This window comes from Semicossyphus pulcher, unplaced genomic scaffold (genome assembly GCF_022749685.1).
Source record: "Semicossyphus pulcher isolate SPU_LCO1_2020_fin unplaced genomic scaffold, fSemPul1.0.p SCAF_3, whole genome shotgun sequence".
NCBI lineage: Eukaryota > Metazoa > Chordata > Actinopteri > Labriformes > Labridae > Semicossyphus > Semicossyphus pulcher.
The window spans coordinates 19,288,354-19,306,708 of NW_027211704.1; positions in this window are offsets into that span (position 1 = coordinate 19,288,354).

Below are 18,355 nucleotides of genomic sequence, written 5' to 3' on the forward strand. Positions count from 1 at the left end.
CGACAGGTATAATGACGCAGTAAGACAACACATCAGGTCGACAGGTATAATGACACAGTAAGATGACAACGAGGACGACAGGTATAATGACACAGTGAGATGACAACCAAGACGACAGGAATAATGACGCAGTAAGATGACCACCAGGACGACAGGTATAATGACGCAGTGAGATGACAACCAAGACGACAGGTATAATGACACAGTAAGATGACAACCAAGACGACAGGTATAGTGACACAGTAAGACGACCATCAGGACGACAGGTATGATGACGCAGTAAGATGACAACCAAGACGACAGGTATAATGACACAGTATGATGACAACCAGGATGACTGGCATAATGACACAGTAAGATGACAACCAAGACGACAGGTATAATGACGCAGTAAGACAACACATCAGGTCGACAGGTATAATGACGCAGTAAGACACCACATCAGGTCGACAGGTATAATGACGCAGTAAAACAACACATCAGGTCGACAGGTATAATGACGCAGTAAAACAACACATCAGGTCGACAGGTATAATGACGCAGTAAAACAACACATCAGGTCGACAGGTATAATGACGCAGTAAGATGACACCCGGGACGACAGGTATAATGACACAGTAAGACAACACATCAGGTCGACAGGTATGATGACACAGTAAGATGACAACGAGGACAACAGGTATAATGACACAGTGAGACAACACATCAGGTCGTCATGTTTAATGACGCAGTAAGATGACACATCAGGTCGACAGGTATAATTACGCAGTAAGACAACACATCAGATCGACATGTATAATGACGCAGTAAGATGACACCCAGGATGACAGGTATAATGACACAGTGAGCTGACAACCAGGACGACAGGTATCATGACGCAGTAAGATGACAACCAAAACGACAGGTATAATGACACAGTGAGATGACAACCAAGACGATAGGTATAATGACACAGTAAGATGACAATCAAGACGACCGGTAAAATGACGCAGTAAGACAACACATCAGTTCGACAGGAATAATGACAGAGTGAGATGACAAACAAGACGACAGCTATAATGACACAGTAAGACAACATATCAGGACGACAGGTATAATGACACAGTAAGACGACAACCAGGACTACAGGTATAATGACACAGTGAGATGACTACCAGGACGACAGGTATAATGACGCAGTAAGATGACAACCAGGACGACACGTATAATGAAACAGTGAGACGACAACCAAGACGACAGGTATAATGACGCAGTAAGACAACACATCAGGTCGACAGGTATAATGACGCAGTAAAACAACACATCAGGTCGACATGTATAATGACGCAGTAAGATGACAAATCAGGTCGACAGGTATAATGACACAGTAAGACGATAACCAGGACGACAGGTATAATGACACAGTGAGATGACATCCAGGAAAACAGGTATAATGACACAGTAAGACGACAACAAAGACGACCGTTATAATGACACAGTAAGACAACACATCACGACGACAGGTATAATGACACAGTAAGACGACAACCAGGAGGACAGGTATAATGACACAGTGAGATGACAACCAAGACGACAGGTATCATGACGCAGTAAGACAACACATCAGGACGACAGGTATAATGACGCAGTAAGATGACAACCAGGACAACAGGTATAATGACACAGTAAGATGACAACGAGGACGACAGGTATAATGACACAGTGAGATGACAACCAAGACGACAGGTATAATGACGCAGTGAGATGACAACCAAGACGACAGGTATAATGACGCAGTAAGACAACACATCAGGTCGACAGCTACAATGACACAGTGAGATGACAACCAAGACGACAGGTATAATGACACAGTAAGATGACAATCAAGACGACCGGTATAATGACACAGTGAGATGACAACCACGACGACAGGTATAATGACGCAGTTTAGACAACACATCAGGTCGACAGGTATAATGACACAGTAAGACAACACATCAGTTCGACAGGAATAATGACACAGTGAGATGACAACCACGACGACAGGTATAATGACGCAGTAAAACAACACATCAGGTCGACATGTATAATGACGCAGTAAGATGACACCCAGGACAACAGGTATAATGACACAGTAAGATGACAACCAGGACGACAGCTATAATGACACAGTGAGATGACAACCAAGACGACAGGCATAATGACACAGTAAGACGACACATCAGTTCGACAGGTATAATGACGCAGTAAGATGACTACCAGGACGACAGGTATAATGACAAAGTGAGATGACAAACAAGACGACAGGTATAATGACACAGTAAGAGAACACATCAGAACGACAGCTATAATGACACAGTAAGACAACACATCAGGACGACAGGTATAATGACACAGTAAGACGACAACCAGGAGGACAGGTATAATGACACAGTGAGACGACAACCAGGACGACAGGTATGATGACACAGTGAGATGACAACCAGGACGACAGGTATAATGACGCAGTAAGATGACAACCAATACGACAGGTATAATGACACAATATGATGACAACCAGGACGACACGTATAATGACACAGTGAGACTACAACCAGGATGACAGGTATAATGACACAGTGAGATGACAACCAAGCCGACAGGTATAATGACGCAGTAAGACAACACATCAGGTCGACATCTATAATGACACAGTGAGATGACAACCAAGAAGATAGGTATAATGACACAGTAAGATGACAATTAAGACGACCGGTATAATGACACAGTGAGATGACAACCACGACGACAGGTATAATGACGCAGTGAGATGACAACGAAGACGACAGGTATAATGACGCAGTAAGACAACACATCAGGACGACAGGTATAATGACGCAGTAAGATGACAACCAAGACGACAGGTATAATGACGCAGTAAGACAACACATCAGGTCGACAGCTATAATGACACAGTGAGATGACAACCAAGACGACAGGTATAATGACACAGTAAGATGACAATCAAGACGACAGGTATAAGGACGCAGTAAGACAACACATCAGGTCGACAGGTATAATGACACAGCAAGATGACAACCAGGACGACAGGTATAATGACACAGTGAGATGACAACCAAGACGACAGGTATAAGGACACAGTAAGACGACACATCAGTTCGACAGGTATAATGACGCAGTAAGATGACAACCAGGACGACAGGTATAATGACACAGTGAGATGACAACCAAGACGACAGGTATAATGACGCAGTAAGACAACACATCAGGTCGTCATGTATAATGACGCAGTAAGACAACACATCAGGTCAACAGGTATAATGACGCAGTAAGACAACACATCAGATCGACATGTATAATGACGCAGTAAGATGACACCCAGGATGACAGGTATAATGACACAGTGAGATGACAACCAGGACGACAGGTATAGTGACACAGTAAGATGATAATCAAGACGACCGGTATAATGACACAGTAAGATGACAACCAGGATGACTGGTATAATGATACAGTGAGATGACAACCAAGACAACACGTATAATGACGCAGTAAGACAACACATCAGGACGACAGGTATAATGACGCTGTGAGATGACAACCAGGACGACAAGTATAATGACACATTAAGACAACACATCAGGACGACAGCTATAATGACACAGTAAGACGATAACCAGGACGACAGGTATAATGACACAGTGAGATGACATCCAGGACAACAGGTATAATGACACAGTAAGACGACAACAAAGACGACCGTTATAATGACACAGAAAGACAACACATCACGACGACAGGTATAATGACACAGTAAGACAACAACCGGGACGACAGGTATAATGACACAGTGAGATGACAACCAGGACGACAGGTATAATGACACAGTGAGATGACAACCAAGACGACAGGTATAATGACGCAGTAAGACAACACATCAGCACGACAGATATAATGACGCAGTAAGATGACAACCAAGACGACAGGCATAATGACACAGTAAGACGACACATCAGTTCGACAGGTATAATGACGCAGTAAGATGACTACCAGGACGACAGGTATAATGACAATGTGAGATGACAAACAAGACGACAGGTATAATGACACAGTAAGAGAACACATCAGAACGACAGCTATAATGACACAGTAAGACAACACATCAGGACGACAGGTATAATGACACAGTAAGACGACAACCAGGAGGACAGGTATAATGACACAGTGAGACGACAACCAGGACGACAGGTATGATGACACAGTGAGATGACAACCAGGACGACAGGTATAATGACGCAGTAAGATGACAACCAAAACGACAGGTATAATGACACAATATGATGACAACCAGGACGACACGTATAATGACACAGTGAGACTACAACCAGGATGACAGGTATAATGACACAGTGAGATGACAACCAAGCCGACAGGTATAATGACGCAGTAAGACAACACATCAGGTCGACATCTATAATGACACAGTGAGATGACAACCAAGAAGATAGGTATAATGACACAGTAAGATGACAATTAAGACGACCGGTATAATGACACAGTGAGATGACAACCACGACGACAGGTATAATGACGCAGTGAGATGACAACGAAGACGACAGGTATAATGACGCAGTAAGACAACACATCAGGACGACAGGTATAATGACGCAGTAAGATGACAACCAAGACGACAGGTATAATGACGCAGTAAGACAACACATCAGGTCGACAGCTATAATGACACAGTGAGATGACAACCAAGACGACAGGTATAATGACACAGTAAGATGACAATCAAGACGACAGGTATAAGGACGCAGTAAGACAACACATCAGGTCGACAGGTATAATGACACAGCAAGATGACAACCAGGACGACAGGTATAATGACACAGTGAGATGACAACCAAGACGACAGGTATAAGGACACAGTAAGACGACACATCAGTTCGACAGGTATAATGACGCAGTAAGATGACAACCAGGACGACAGGTATAATGACACAGTGAGATGACAACCAAGACGACAGGTATAATGACGCAGTAAGACAACACATCAGGTCGTCATGTATAATGACGCAGTAAGACAACACATCAGGTCAACAGGTATAATGACGCAGTAAGACAACACATCAGATCGACATGTATAATGACGCAGTAAGATGACACCCAGGATGACAGGTATAATGACACAGTGAGATGACAACCAGGACGACAGGTATAGTGACACAGTAAGATGACAATCAAGACGACCGGTATAATGACACAGTAAGATGACAACCAGGATGACTGGTATAATGATACAGTGAGATGACAACCAAGACAACACGTATAATGACGCAGTAAGACAACACATCAGGACGACAGGTATAATGACGCTGTGAGATGACAACCAGGACGACAAGTATAATGACACATTAAGACAACACATCAGGACGACAGCTATAATGACACAGTAAGACGATAACCAGGACGACAGGTATAATGACACAGTGAGATGACATCCAGGACAACAGGTATAATGACACAGTAAGACGACAACAAAGACGACCGTTATAATGACACAGAAAGACAACACATCACGACGACAGGTATAATGACACAGTAAGACAACAACCGGGACGACAGGTATAATCACACAGTGAGATGACAACCAGGACGACAGGTATAATGACACAGTGAGATGACAACCAAGACGACAGGTATAATGACGCAGTAAGACAACACATCAGGACGACAGATATAATGACGCAGTAAGATGACAACCAAGACGACAGGTATAATGATGCAGTAAGACGACACATCAGTTCGACAGGTATAATGACGCAATAAGATGACAACCAGGACGACAGGTATAATGACACAGTAAAATGAAAATCAAGACGACCGGTATAATGACACAGTGAGAGGACAACCAGGATGACTGGCATAATGACACAGTAAGATGACAACCAAGACGACAGGTATAATGACGCAGTAAGACAACACATCAGGTCGACAGGTATAATGACGCAGTAAGACACCACATCAGGTCGACAGGTATAATGACGCGGTAAAACAACACATCAGGTCGACAGGTATAATGACGCAGTAAGATGACACCCGGGACGACAGGTATAATGACACAGTAAGACAACACATCAGGTCGACAGGTATGATGACACAGTAAGATGACAACGAGGACAACAGGTATAATGACACAGTGAGACAACACATCAGGTCGTCATGTTTAATGACGCAGTAAGACAACACATGAGGTCGACAGGTATAATTACGCAGTAAGACAACACATCAGATCGACATGTATAATGACGCAGTAAGATGACACCCAGGATGACAGGTATAATGACACAGTGAGATGACAACCAGGACGACAGGTATCATGACGCAGTAAGATGACAACCAAAACGACAGGTATAATGACACAGTATGATGACAACCACGACGACACATATAATGACACAGTGAGACGACAACCAGGGAGACAGGTATAAAGACGCAGTGAGATGACAACCAAGACGACAGGTATAATGACGCAGTAAGATGACAACAAAGATGACAGGTATAATGACGCAGTAAGATGACAACCAAGACGACAGGTATAATGACACAGTATGATGACAACCAGGACGACACGTATAATGACACAGTGAGACTACAACCAGGATGACAGGTATAATGACACAGTGAGATGACAACCAGGACGACAGGTATAATGACGCAGTAAGACGACAACCAGGACAACAGGTATAATGACACAGTGAGATGACTACCAGGACGACAGGTATAATGACGCAGTAAGATGACAACCAGGACGACACGTATAATGACACAGTGAGACGACAACCAGGATGACAGGTATAATGACACAGTGAGATGACTACCAGGACGACAGGTATAATGACGCAGTGAGATGACAACCAGGACGACACGTATAATGAAACAGTGAGACGACAACCAAGACGACAGGTATAATGACGCAGTAAGACAACACATCATGTCGACAGGTATAATGACGCAGTAAAACAACACATGAGGTCGACATGTATAATGACGCAGTAAGATGACACCCAGGACAACAGGTATAATGACACAGTAAGACAACACATCAGGACGACAGGTATAATGACGCAGTAAGACAACAAATCAGGTCGACAGGTATAATGATGGAGTAAGACAACACATCAGGTCGACAGCTATAATGACACAGTGAGATGACAACCAAGACGATAGGTATAATGACACAGTAAGATGACAATCAAGATGACCGGTATAATGACACAGTGAGATGACAACCACGACGACAGGTATAATGACGCAGTGAGATGACAACCAAGACGACAGGTATAATGACGCAGTAAGACAACCCATCTGGACGACAGGTATAATGTTGCAGTAAGATGACAACCAAGACGACAGGTATAATGACGCAGTAAGACAACACATCAGGTCGACAGGTATAATGACACAGTAAGATGACAACCAGGACGACAGGTATAATGACACATTGAGATGACACATCAGGACGACAGGTATAATGACGCAGTAAGAAAACACATCAGGTCGTCATGTTTAATGACGCAGTCAGACAACACATCAGGTCGACAGCTATAATGACACAGTGAGATGACAACCAAGACGACAGGCATAATGACACAATAAGACGACACATCAGTTCGACAGGTATAATGACGCAGTATGATGACAACCAGGACGACAGGTATAATGACACAATATGATGACAACCAGGACGACACGTATAATGACACAGTGAGACTACAACCAGGATGACAGGTATAATGACACAGTGAGATGACAACCAAGCCGACAGGTATCATGACGCAGTAAGATGACAACAAAGATGACAGGTATAATGACACAGTAAGACAACACATCAGGACGACAGGTATAATGACACAGTAAGACGACAACCAGGAGGACAGGTATAATGACACAGTGAGATGACAACCAAGACGACAGGTATCATGACGCAGTAAGACGACACATCAGGACGACAGGTATAATGACGCAGTAAGATGACAACCAAGACGACAGGTATAATGACACAGTGAGATGACAACCACGACGACAGGTATAATGACGCAGTGAGATGACAACCAAGACGACAGGTATAATGACGCAGTAAGACAACACATCAGGACGACAGGTATAATGACACAGTAAGACGACAACCAGGAGGACAGGTATAATGACACAGTGAGATGACAACCAAGACGACAGGTATCATGACGCGGTAAGACAACACATCAGGACGACAGGTATAATGACGCAGTAAGATGACAACCAGGACGACAGGTATAATGACACAGTAAGATGACAACGAGGACGACAGGTATAATGACACAGTGAAATGACAACCAAGACGACAGGTATAATGACGCAGTGAGATGACAACCAAGACGACAGGTATAATGAGGCAGTAAGACAACACATCAGGTCGACAGCTATAATGACACAGTGAGATGACAACCAAGACGACAGGTATAATGACACAGTAAGATGACAACGAGGACGACAGGTATAATGACACATTGAGATGACACATCAGGACGACAGGTATAATGACACAGTAAGACAACACATCAGTTCGACAGGTATAATGACACAGTGAGATGACAACCAGGATGACAGGTATAATGACGCAGTAAGACAACACATCAGGTCGACAGGTATAATGACACAGTAAGATGACAACGAGGACGACAGGTATAATGACACAGTGAGATGACAACCAAGACGACAGGAATAATGACGCAGTAAGATGACCACCAGGACGACAGGTATAATGACACAGTAAGATAACACATCAGGACGACAGGTATAATGACACAGTAAGATGACAACCAGGACGACAGGTATAATGACACAGTGAGATGACAACCAGGACAACAGGTATAATGACGCAGTAAGATGACAACCAAGACGACAGGTATAGTGACACAGTAAGACGACAATCAGGACGACAGGTATGATGACACAGTGAGATGACAACCAGGACGACAGGTATAATGACGCAGTAAGATGACAACCAAGACGACAGGTATAATGACACAGTATGATGACAACCAGGATGACTGGTATAATGACACAGTGAGATGACAACCAAGACAACAGGTATGATGACGCAGTAAGACAACACATCAGGACGACAGGTATAATGACGCTGTGAGATGACAACCAGGACGACAAGTATAACGACACAGTAAGACAACACATCAGGACGACAGGTATAATGTCACAGTAAAACGATAACCAGGACGACAGGTCTAATGACACAGAGAGATGACATCCAGGACAACAGGTATAATGACACAGTAAGACAACACATCAGGACGACAGATATAATGACGCAGTAAGATGACAACCAAGACGACAGGTATAATGATGCAGTAAGACAACACATCAGGTCGACAGCTATAATGACACAGTGAGATGACAACCAAGACGATAGGTATGATGACACAGTAAGATGACAATCAAGACGACCGGTATAATGACACAGTGAGATGACAACCATGACGACAGGTATAATGACGCAGTGAGATGACAACCAAGACGACAGGTATAATGACTCAGTAAGACAACACATCAGGACGACAGGTATAATGTTGCAGTAAGATGACAACCAAGACGACAGGTATAATGATGCAGTAAGACAACACATCAGGTCGACAGCTATAATGACACAGTGAGATGACAACCAAGATGACAGGTATCATGACACAGTAAGATGACAATCAAGACGACAGGTATAAGGACGCAGTAAGACAACACATCAGGTCGACAGGTATAATGACACAGTGAGATGACAACCAAGACGACAGGTATAATGACACAGTAAGACGACACAACAGTTCGACAGGTATAATGACGCAGTAAGATGACAACCAGGACGACAGGTATAATGACACAGTGAGATGACAACCAGGATGACTGGCATAATGACACAGTAAGATGACAACCAAGACGACAGGTATAATGACGCAGTAAGACAACACATCAGGTCGACAGGTATAATGACGCAGTAAGACACCACATCAGGTCGACAGGTATAATGACGCAGTAAAACAACACATCAGGTCGACAGGTATAATGACGCAGTAAGATGACACCCGGGACGACAGGTATAATGACACAGTAAGACAACACATCAGGTCGACAGGTATGATGACACAGTAAGATGACAACGAGGACGACAGGTATAATGACACAGTGAGACAACACATCAGGTCGTCATGTTTAATGACGCAGTAAGACAACACATCAGGTCGACAGGTATAATTATGCAGTAAGACAACACATCAGATCGACATGTATAATGAGGCAGTAAGATGACACCCAGGATGACAGGTATAATGACACAGTGAGATGACAACCAGGACGACAGGTATAATGACGCAGTAAGATGACACCCAGGATGACAGGTATAATGACACAGTGAGATGACAACCAGGACGACAGGTATAATGACGCAGTATGATGACAACCACGACGACACATGTAATGACACAGTGAGACGACAACCAGGGAGACAGGTATAATGACGCAGTAAGATGACCACCAGGACGACAGGTATAATGACACAGTAAGATGACAACCAGGACGACAGGTATAATGACACAGTGAGATGACAACCAGGACAACAGGTATAATGACGCAGTAAGATGACAACCAAGACGACAGGTATAATGACACAGTAAGACGACAACCAGGACGACAGGTATGATGACACAGTGAGATGACAACCAGGACGACAGGTATAATGACGCAGTAAGATGACAACCAAGACGACAGGTATAATGACACAGTAAGACAAAACATCAGGTCGACAGCTATAATGACACAGTGAGATGACAACCAAGACGATAGGTATAATGACACAGCAACACAACACATCAGTTCGACAGGTATAATGACACAGTGAGATGACAAACAAGACGACAGGTATAAAGACGCAGTAAGACAACACATCAGAACGACAGCTATAATGACACAGTAAGACAACACATCAGGACGACAGGTATAATGACGCAGTAAGATGACAACCAAGACGACAGGTATAATGACGCAATAAGATGACAACAAAGATGACAGGTATAATGACACAGTAAGACAACACATCAGGACGACAGGTATAATGACACAGTAAGACGAAAACCAGGATGACAGGTATAATGACACAGTGAGATGACAACCAAGACGACAGGTATCATGACGCAGTAAGACGACACATAAGGACGACAGGTATAATGATGCAGTGAGATGACAACCAAGACGACAGGTATAATGACGCAGTAAGATGACAACAAAGATGACAGGTATAATGACACAGTAAGACAACACATCAGGACGACAGGTATAATGACACAGTAAGACGACAACCAGGATGACAGGTATAATGACACAGTAAGACAACACATCAGGACGACAGGTATAATGACACAGTAAGACGACAACCAAGACGACAGGTATAATGACACAGTAAGATGACAATCAAGACGACCGGTATAATGACACAGTGAGATGACAACCAAGACGACAGGTATAATGACGCAGTAAGATGACCACCAGGATGACAGGTATAATGACACAGTAAGATAACACATCAGGACGACAGGTATAATGACACAGTAAGATGACAACCAGGACGACCGGTATAATGACACAGTGAGATGACAACCACGACGACAGGTATAATGACGCAGTGAGATGACAACCAAGACGACAGGTATAATGACGCAGTAAGACAACACATCAGGACGACAGGTATAATGACACAGTAAGACGACAACCAGGAGGACAGGTATAATGACACAGTGAGATGACAACCAGGACAACAGGTATAATGACACAGTAAGATGACAACGAGGACGACAGGTATAATGACACAGTGAGATGACAACCAAGACGACAGGTATAATGACGCAGTGAGATGACAACCAAGACGACAGGTATAATGACGCAGTAAGACAACACATCAGGTCGACAGCTATAATGACACAGTGAGATGACAACCAAGACGACAGGTATAATGACACAGTAAGATGACAATCAAGACGACCGGTATAATGACACAGTGAGATGACAACCACGACGACAGGTATAATGACGCAGTGAGATGACAACGAAGACGACAGGTATAATGACGCAGTAAGTTGACAACCAAGACGACAGGTATAATGACGCAGTAAGATGACAATCAAGACGACAGGTATAATGACACAGTAAGATGACAATCAAGACGACAGGTATAAGGACGCAGTAAGACAACACATCAGGTCGACAGGTATAATGACACAGCAAGATGACAACCAGGACGACAGGTATAATGACACAGTGAGATGACAACCAAGACGACAGGTATAATGACACAGTAAGACGACACATCAGTTCGACAGGTATAATGACGCAGTAAGATGACAACCAGGACGACAGGTATAATGACACAGTGAGATGACAAACAAGACGACAGGTATAATGACACAGTAAGATGACAACGAGGACGACAGGTATAATGACACAGTGAGATGACAACCAAGACGACAGGTATAATGACGCAGTAAGACAACACATCAGGTCGTCATGTATAATGACGCAGTAAGACAACACATCAGGTCGACAGGTATAATGACGCAGTAAGACAACACATCAGATCGACATGTATAATGACGCAGTAAGATGACACCCAGGATGACAGGTATAATGACACAGTGAGATGACAACCAGGACGACAGGTATAGTGACACAGTAAGATGACAATCAAGACGACAGGTATAATGACACAGTAAGATGACAACCAGGATGACTGGTATAATGATACAGTGAGATGACAACCAAGACAACAGGTATAATGACGCAGTAAGACAACACATCAGGACGACAGGTATAATGACGCTCTGAGATGACAACCAGGACGACGAGTATAATGACACAGTAAGACAACACATCAGGACGACAGGTATAATGACACAGTAAGACGATATCCAGGACGACAGGTATAATGATGCAGTTAGACAACACATCACGCCAACAGGTATAATGACACAGTAAGACGACAACCAGGACGACAGGTATAATGACACAGTGAGACGACAACCAGGATGACAGGTATAATGACACAGTGAGACAACACATCAGGTCGACATGTATAATGACGCAGTTAGACAACACATCAGGTCGACAGGTATAATGACGCAGTAAGACAACACATCAGGTCGACAGGTATAATGACGCAGTAAGAAAACAACCAGGACGACAGGTATAATGACGCAGTAAGACAACACATCAGGTCGACAGGTATAATGACACAGTAAGACGACACATCACGACGACAGGTATAATGACACAGTAAGACGACAACAAGGACGACAGGTATATTGACACAGTGAGACAACACATCACGACGACAGGTATAATGACACAGAAAGACAACACATCACGACGACAGGTATAATGATACAGTAAGACGACAACCAGGACGACAGGTATAATGACACAGTGAGATGACAACCAAGATGACATGTATAATGACGCAGTAAGACAACACATCAGGACGACAGATATAATGACGCAGTAAGATGACAACAAAGAAGACAGGTTAATGACACAGTAAGACAACACATCAGGACGACAGGTATAATGACACAGTGAGACGACAACCAGGACGACAGGTATAATGACACAGTTAGATGACAACCAGGACGACAGGTATAATGACACAGTGAGATGAAAACCAAGACGATAGGTATAATGACACAGTAAGATGACAATCAAGACGACCAGTATAATGACACAGTGAGATGACAACCAAGACGACAGGTATAATGACGCAGTAAGACAACACATCAGGTCGACAGGTATAATGACACAGTAAGACAACACATCAGGACAACAGCTATAATGACGCAGTAAGATGACAGCAAAGACGACAGGTATAATGATGCAGTTAGACAACACATCACGCCAATAGGTATAATGACACAGTAAGACGACAACCAGGACAACACGTATGATGACACAGTGAGATGACAACCAGGACGACAGGTATAATGACACAGTGAGATGACAAACAAGACGACAGGTATAATGACACAGTAAGACAACACATCACGCCAACAGGTATAATGACACAGTAAGACGACAACCAGGACGACAGGTATGATGACACAGTGAGATGACAACCAGGACGACAGGTATAATGACACAGTGAGATGACAACCAGGACGACAGGTATAATGACACAGTGAGACGACAACCAGGATGACAGGTATAATGACACAGTGAGACAACACATCAGGTCGACATGTATAATGACGCAGTAAGACAACACATCAGGTCGACAGGTATAATGACGCAGTAAGACAACACATCAGGTCGACAGGTATAATGACGCAGTAAGACAACGACCAGGACGACAGGTATAATGACGCAGTAAGACAACACATCAGGTCGACAGGTATAATGACACAGTAAGACGACACATCACGACGAGAGGTATAATGACACAGTAAGACGACAACAAGGACGACAGGTATAATGACACAGTGAGACAACACATCACGACGACAGGTATAATGACACAGTAAGACAACACATCACGACGACAGGTATAATGACACAGTAAGACGACAACCAGGACGACAGGTATAATGACACAGTGAGATGACAACCAAGATGACAGGTATAATGACGCAGTAAGACAACACATCAGGACGCCAGATATAATGACGCAGTAAGATGACAACAAAGAAGACAGGTTAATGACACAGTAAGACAACACATCAGGACGACAGGTATAATGACACAGTGAGACGACAACCAGGATGACTGGTATAATGACACAGTGAGATGACAACCAAGACAACAGCTATAATGACGCAGTAAGATGACAGCAAAGACGACAGGTATAATGATGCAGTTAGACAACACATCACGCCAATAGGTATAATGACACAGTAAGACGACAACCAGGACAACACGTATGATGACACAGTGAGATGACAACCAGGACGACAGGTATAATGACACAGTGAGATGACAAACAAGACGACAGGTATAATGACACAGTAAGACAACACATCACGCCAACAGGTATAATGACACAGTAAGACGACAACCAGGACGACAGGTATGATGACACAGTGAGATGACAACCAGGACGACAGGTATAATGACACAGTGAGATGACAACCAGGACGACAGGTATAATGACACAGTGAGACGACAACCAGGATGACAGGTATAATGACACAGTGAGACAACACATCAGGTCGACATGTATAATGACGCAGTAAGACAACACATCAGGTCGACAGGTATAATGACGCAGTAAGACAACACATCATGTCGACAGGTATAATGACGTAGTAAGACAACGACCAGGACGACAGGTATAATGACGCAGTAAGACAACACATCAGGTCGACAGGTATAATGACACAGTAAGACGACACATCACGACGACAGGTATAATGACACAGTAAGACGACAACAAGGACGACAGGTATAATGACACAGTGAGACAACACATCACGACGACAGATATAATGACACAGTAAGACAACACATCACGACGACAGGTATAATGACACAGTAAGACGACAACCAGGACGACAGGTATAATGACACAGTGAGATGACAACCAAGATGACAGGTATAATGACGCAGTAAGACAACACATCAGGACGCCAGATATAATGACGCAGTGAGACGACAACCAGGATGACTGGTATAATGACACAGTGAGATGACAACCAAGACAACAGGTATAATGACACAGTAAGACGACAACCAAGATGACAAGTATATTGACGCAGTAAGACAACACATCAGGACGACATGTATAATGACGCAGTAAGATGATAGCAAAGACGACAGGTATAATGACACAGTTAGATGACAACCAGGACGACAGGTATAATGACACAGTGAGATGAAAACCAAGACGATAGGTATAATGACACAGTAAGATGACAATCAAGACGACCAGTATAATGACACAGTGAGATGACAACCAAGACGACAGGTATAATGACGCAGTAAGACAACACATCAGGTCGACAGGTATCATGACACAGTAAGACAACACATCAGGACAACAGCTATAATGACGCAGTAAGATGACAGCAAAGACGACAGGTATAATAATGCAGTTAGACAACACATCACGCCAATAGGTATAATGACACAGTAAGACGACAACCAGGACAACACATATGATGACACAGTGAGATGACAACCAGGACGACAGGTATAATGACACAGTGAGATGATAAACAAGACGACAGGTATAATGACACAGTAAGACAACACATCACGCCAACAGGTATAATGACACAGTAAGACGACAACCAGGACGACAGGTATGATGACACAGTGAGATGACAACCAGGACGACAGGTATAATGATGCAGGAAGATGACAACCAAGACGAAAGGTATAATGACACAGTATGATGACAACCACGACGACACGTATAATGACACAATGAGATGACAACAAAGATGACAGGTATAATGACACAGTGAGATGACAACCAAGACGACAGGTATAATGACGCAGTAGGACAACACATCAGGTCGACACGTATAATGACACAGTGAGACTACAACGAGGATGACAGGTATAATGACACAGTAAGACAATACATCAGGTCGACACGTATAATGACACAGTGAGACGACAACGAAGACGACAGGTATAATGACGCAGAAAGACAATATATCAGGTCGACAGGTATAATGACGCAGTAAGATGACTACAAAGATGACAGGTATAATGACACAGTGAGATGACAACCAAGACAACAGGTATAATGACGCAGTAAGACAACACATCAGGTCGACAGGTATAATGACACAGTAAGATGACAACCAAGACGACAGGTATAATGACACAGTAAGACGACAACCAGGACGACAGGTATAATTACACAGTGAGATGACAACCAAGACGACAGGTATAATGACACAGTAAAACAACACATCAGTTCGACAGGAATAATGACACAGTGAGATGACAACCACGACGACAGGTATAATGACGCAGTAAAACAACACATCAGGTCAACATGTATAATGACGCAGTAAGATGACACCCAGGACAACAGGTATAATGACACAGTAAGACGACACATCAGTTCGACAGGTATAATGACGCAATAAGATGACAACCAGGACGACAGGTATAATGACACAGTAAGATGAAAATCAAGACGACCGGTATAATGACACAGTGAGAGGACAACCAGGATGACTGGCATAATGACACAGTAAGATGACAACCAAGACGACAGGTATAATGACGCAGTAAGACAACACATCAGGTCGACAGGTATAATGACGCGGTAAAACAACACATCAGGTCGACAGGTATAATGACGCAGTAAGATGACACCCGGGACGACAGGTATAATGACACAGTAAGACAACACATCAGGTCGACAGGTATGATGACACAGTAAGATGACAACGAGGACAACAGGTATAATGACACAGTGAGACAACACATCAGGTCGTCATGTTTAATGACGCAATAAGAGAACACATGAGGTCGACAGGTATAATTACGCAGTAAGACAACACATCAGATCGACATGTATAATGACGCAGTAAGATGACACCCAGGATGACAGGTATAATGACACAGTGAGATGACAACCAGGACGACAGGTATCATGACGCAGTAAGATGACAACCAAAACGACAGGTATAATGACACAGTATGATGACAACCACGACGACACATATAATGACACAGTGAGACGACAACCAGGGAGACAGGTATAAAGACGCAGTGAGATGAAAACCAAGACGACAGGTATAATGACGCAGTAAGATGACAACAAAGATGACAGGTATAATGACGCAGTAAGATGACAACCAAGACGACAGGTATAATGACACAGTATGATGACAACCACGACGACAGGTATATTGACGCATTGAGATGACAACCAAGACGACAGGTATAATGACGCAGTAAGACAACACATCAGGACGACAGGTATAATGACACAGTAAGACGACAACCAGGAGGACAGGTATAATGACACAGTGAGATGACAACCAGGACAACAGGTATAATGACACAGTAAGATGACAACGAGGACGACAGGTATAATGACACAGTGAGATGACAACCAAGACGACAGGTATAATGACGCAGTGAGATGACAACCAAGACGACAGGTATAATGACGCAGTAAGACAACACATAAGGTCGACAGCTATAATGACACAGTGAGATGACAACCAAGACGACAGGTATAATGACACAGTAAGATGACAATCAAGACGACCGGTATAATGACACAGTGAGATGACAACCACGACGACAGGTATAATGACGCAGTGAG